Raw genomic sequence first — 6,000 nt, 5'->3', positions numbered from 1 at the left:
TAAGCCAGGTTTTTCAACTGGGAGAATACCATGCAGAAATCAAATGTGAATAAGCCAACTAGCTTATCTTTGTTTTTCTCCCCCACCCCTACCTACCCTGAAATCCCAGTTGTTCTTCTCAAGTGCCCCATTGGTCTAAATGATTTTAGCAGTGCATTGTTCCCTTTGCTTTGCAAATATACTTTAAGAAAAGTTTTGGAGGGATACTACTTTTAATTAAACATGATAGCATGACTATCTTCATTAAATATGTTCCAAATCCATCAGATGTTCAAAATATGCAATAAATAAAAGAAAGTCACAGTGTTTATTCTCAAGGGGCTTTCAGATTAAGACAGAGAATAAATATGGACATATTTATAGTTAACAGAATATGGTCCATGATAACCAGTAGGTGCTTAAGCATTTTTTCTTCTCTCTGTTTCTTATTGTTAGCCTGTGGAGAAGGGAAAGGAAGTTGATGAAGTGGAAGGAGTGGCTGTATTCAGCAGAATGAAATAAAGGCTAGAAGATACAGAGGCACCATGAACAGGACAGAACAGAGATTTGGGTAGAGATGGCATTATTAAAAGATGATTGGCATGTTTTGCTTTATATAAAAGAAGCATTGTATTTTGAAGTCCTTGATTTGTAGATGAGAAAACAGGTCCAGACAGGTGCAATGACAGCCTCAAGGTCAACCAGAGAGTTTGCAGCAGAGCCAGGACTAAAACTGTAATTCTGTTCTGATATTCATTTTACTGTTCTACAAGACTTGTCCTAGTTGTTTCCAGCAAACAACTGGCAATTCCTCTCTTAATTCACACTTGCTTTACAAGACCCCTTGCACCACTCTACTCTAGCTTTACAAAAAAAAATATATTAGCCATCACTTGTGGATGACAACCATGGCCTTGAAGGTGCTGCCCTCACAGTTTTTCTCAGAGAGTTCATCTCCACCTTTCTTTGAAAAACATTTTTGGCAGAGTGCAGGCCTCATTGTTTGCTGGAGGCTCTGATAATGACTCACTGTAGGGCTAGCTTTAAACCTTTACTTTCTTGATATCATTCCTGTGTGTGGGGGGAATATTTTCCTAGTTCCAAATAATCAAACTAAACTTTCAACAAAAAGCCAAATACTTGGGAAGTTCCTGTAAATTTATCTGTGTATGTAGGTTTTCTCCTGTTCTGAAGAGAAATTATATATGCTGCGCAGATCTGAAACTATGACCTTACAAATATAGGATCAAGTATACTATACACAACTCTCAGTAGGTTCTGGTGAAAACTGAGCATTTTCATTGCTATAGCAGATCCCAACTTTACTCCAAATTATAGAGAATGGAGCAAAGTGTCTCACTATCTGGAAAACAGGCAGAGTATATGAGAAAAGAAAACTTACAGTGGATAAGGTACTGGTGACAGTGTCTTGATGCTATAGTTCTTTGCTGAAATGTAAGTTTTTCAGGTGGTTTGTCTAAAAGAAAATGGGCTACTTGGATACCAAGCTCAAGTCCACAAAGGAAATTCAAATTAGCATCACACCAAACATAGCACTTTCAACATCACCTCTGGGTATTCTCACCACAGTATTCTATGTCCAAAAATATTTTTGAAATATCTATATGCACACAATACTGTGCTATAGGGAACATAAAAAAGAATAACAATACAAGATGGTGCATGATATAGGGACAATTTGGAAACATAAGCTGTTAAGTATTGCAGGAATTTAGAATTAAGAAATAGAACTGTAAAGAACAAGAAGGCTTTATTAAAGAAACTTAAGCCAAGACTTGAAGGACAGAATTTGCACATGTGGAGAAGAAAAAGGAGCAGAGCTACTGTTCAGTTGGATGTTCCAGTACAGTGGCACTGGCATCTATTTTGTGTGACTGGAGAATTCATTCTGAATGGTTGCTGTTCCTGCCAAATGTGTTGTTGGATATTGTGAAGATTATCCCAGCAGACATTTCAGGACACAAATGTGGAAGTGACTATGTGGTCAGGGAGTAGTTCAACTTATTTGGGCCTTCAAAGGCAAAAATTAAAGTGAGCAGAAATAGAGATCTGTCTTTAATTGTTGCTGTGTTTCAGTTAAGTTTTTGCACACACTTCTTCTAAGGTTATATGACTAATCTCTTAGTCATATTGACATCAGTCTTAAACTTCATTATCATATGGCCATATGTATCAAACCAACAAACACACTCATTGGGCATAGATGATGCTTATTATTCTTTCCCAGAATGAGACCTTTACTGTCATTTATAACACTCAGATCCAATTTCAATTCATTCTACCAATACAAACTTTAAAGCAATCTCATCAAGAAATAGCAGAGCTGGCCAGTCTTCTCTAGCAGGTACTTCTGCTGTTTCACCTTTTGAGGTAAGTAGCCTCAGGGACATGGAACCAATTTTCAGCAGTGATTTGCTACAATATTGAATACACATTCAATACCCTGTAGATAGAAAAGGAGGATCTGATTCATCAACACTTTCCTTTAGGTCAGCAAACACTCAGGGAACAATTAGACTGTTTATAAAGCTTTGGTACCTGGAATAGTGCAAAGTCAATTTTAAAAATATATTGAATATGTGAGCTTTTCCAAATTGTCATCAACTGTTATGACAAGCTATTGTAGAGGACTGAAGGAGCAGCTGATTTCAAAATAGTAAATCAAGTCTTGGTCAAGAGCACTGATGAAAAGAGAACAGGATTCTTGCTGTGTTTATGAGTAGCTCAAGACAGCTTTAATACACATCAATCACAGGTAGGCAGCGTGCTCTGGTCCATGCCCCTGACTCTCAGAGTGACCTTTTGTGAGTCACCAGACGGCTTTCAGGCTCGGTTACTCAGCCGAAAACAAAGCGAAGGAGCAGAAACCTCAATGAAAAACAGGCGCTGCATCACTAATGAGATTTCCTGGGGAAATAAATTCCTCACCTCTACACCCCCCTTCCGTGACACTCCCTCCTCTAGACTGCCACGTCCCACACATTCAAGAGAAGATGGACAAAGCAAAGTGCTTGAGGCTCGTGGCTATGTGACACTCCCAGCTTCAGAAGGGTTTATCAGGAAGAATTCACTGTACTTACTTAAAATTAGGAAAGCCACTGAGAAAAAAAGGTCACACTATCTTCCTTTAGAAATTAGAGCACCAGCTTTGGGTCCAAAATTTCTCAATCAGCTGTGGTTTACTTAGACTTGGAAGGACTAGCCAAGCAATCTCTCATTTTTCAGTTGGTTCTAAACAGTTATGGCTATATAACCAGTACTTTGAAATATTTCCATTCCCTCTAGGTAAAAACGTTCATTACTGTGAAACTTGCTGCTGAAATCCCAAGATTAGAGTTCCATGAACATGTGACAGGGTGACTATGGATGAAACAATGTTTAGAACGGCATAGCCAGACAGTAGCTTTTAAGGATGGTAGTAAAACGGGCTGCAGGTAGGCCTGGGGTTTGGAAATGCCACCAATGCTGTCAACTTTCACAGCTTCCTGGTGCAACCGGCCACCTGCGGAAGAAGAAAGCACTAAAGGAGGATGTGGCCAACAGGAAAATGAGGCTGCACTTTCGTGTTTGAGATTGTTGGTCTGTTATAGGCTGCGGTGTATACACACACACACACACACACACGCACACAAGGGTCTTCTTTCTAACGCTAGCCCCTGTGGAAAGGTTCCACATGACTGAACACTACTGAATCAGTCAGTCTATTTAGTAGCTTGTAAGAAAAGCTGACGATATCACGGCTCCAAGGCAGGCTGCCACCCCAGAGCCTCAATCGTAACTAATGGGGGTTTAAAAGGGAGATCAGAAAATATCATGCAGATAAAATACTGAGATAGGAGGAAAGACCATAACCTCAATCTGCAAAATGTAATAGCTTTGTCAAAATAAAAGCCAAAGCTAAACTCTCCCGCTGCTGTCCACCTCCCAGCTTGAGGGAACTGTTCAAGCAGAGAGGCATTTTCTATTAGCACAAACTCTGAATGCAGCAGGGAGAAACTCAGCCATAATATCTGCACAATGGCCCCTCCATGCAAACACCATTCCAGTAATGGGAAATTTTAATGATGTAAAGCAGCAAGGTCACACGATATGTCCAGGCAGCCCTTGGAAAGACACTACCTCGGCAGATATTACAGAGGAGAGCTCAGAATTGCTCTTGGTTCATTAGGCTTTGCCTGAGGGTTTTTTTTTTCTTCCACTATTAACTACAAACAAGGTTGAGGTTCTTGTTACTCAGTTCCGTATATGCAATGCAAAGAGGTGAAGGGCAGGGTTTGTAAATATGGAAAGGCAGACAGCTTAGACATGTTTTTACAATACTTGAAATATTCTCTCTGAGTCACCTTAAATATGAAAATGGCAAAAGCCTTATCAATGTTGCAAGGGTTTTTTTCCTAGCAGAAGAACTTTTTCTCTACTCGTGTATAGATAAAGGTACTATATGCACATAAATATACACACATGGGGTGGATTGATTCCCTCCCCTACATACGGCACCACCACATCTTCTTAAAGTTTGCCTCCTTCTCCCAGCTTTATGACCCCATTGAGATCACTCTTACTGTTTTCTTCCTCGTTACATTTTGATATTTCAAAGCATGGCCTGGATCTCACTCCCATCTCCCCACTCCACATTATTAATGAATTGGAAAGCAGACATCATTAGTTTTCGGAGACCATTTCTTTTAAAATTTACAGACCCCTTCATCTGAATCCCCAGAGACAGTCTGCTGTTCTCATCTTAGAATCTTATTAGCATCATATCTTCTGTATCCTGCCATGCAAACTGCATGGCTATGCACTTTCTAGCACTTGACCCTTTTGCGGACGGAATTAATTTACTCTTTGAAGATGCTGCAGCATGCTGTTGTGCTTGTTAAAGAAAGAAAAGCCAAGCAAAGAGATGGCAAAGCAAGCAAAGAAAATTCCTGGTTTAAAAGCAAGCTCTTGTATGGCGAGTTAGGTGGAGACTGGGCAGGAGAAACTAATAGCTAGTAACTATTGATAGAAACAGGCAAATTAGCTGATTAGCAGGGATCAGTGAGAATTTCTGTATACGACTACTAACAAGCTCCCTGGTATGGAAAAGGCTATAACAATGATATTATACTAGAACCTTTTATTCTTAGAAGACAAGAGAGTTTAATATAGGCTAGGTCAGCATTAGAAGACAACCCAAGCAACTAATTCTGATTTGGTCAGACACCTGACCTATCTCCTGAAATCTTTCAGACTCATTTACTCAGTATTCACTGTTTGTCATGTACTATTCTAGATGCAGGAGATACAACAGGGGGTAGGACAATATCCCTTCATCTGCAGAATTTACTTTCTAGTGAAGGAGTGAAAAAATAGAAACTAAGGAGACAAAAATATAACTTTAGGTAGCTATAAGCAGTATGAGGGAAAATGAAGCCATGTAGAGGAATAGAGAGTGTTAAGGTGAATTATTTGAAACAGGGTGATTTATTACTTAGAAGCTGACATTCAAGCTGGGGCATTAATGATGCAAAAGAGCACGCCCTATGAAGATCTCAGAGATGAATATTCCAGACAGAATATAAAGGCCTTGAAACTAAAATAAGCTTAGCATCTTAAAAATGTAAATATAGCCAATGTGGCTGGAGTGGAATAATGGGGAAGAAAGTGATAGGAGAAATAGGCAATAGTCAGGAGAAGTAGACACTTAAAGACCATAATAACGAATCTAAATTTTATCCTGACCATGATGAAAGCATTCAATGAGCACATATTTATGCCTTGAGTTAACTCCCATGGTTTTGGGGGGAAAAACACGCTCAAGAGTGGGGACAGGAGAGCAGAATAAAAGCAAGGAAACCAGATAGGAGATTATACCAGAAGTCTAAACAAGAAATTATTATGGTGTCTTGGACTTAAGGTGGTAACAGTGGAGGTGGTGAGGGGTGAAGATTCAGGGTATATTTTGAAGATAGAGCTATTGTTAAGGAAATGGATGAGTGAGTGAATGGTGACAGCTTT

The sequence above is a fragment of the Neofelis nebulosa genome, chromosome 17 (genome assembly GCF_028018385.1).
Source record: "Neofelis nebulosa isolate mNeoNeb1 chromosome 17, mNeoNeb1.pri, whole genome shotgun sequence".
Lineage (NCBI taxonomy): Eukaryota > Metazoa > Chordata > Mammalia > Carnivora > Felidae > Neofelis > Neofelis nebulosa.
The sequence above is the reverse complement of the archived record's forward strand: the minus strand, read 5'-3'. Positions refer to the sequence as shown.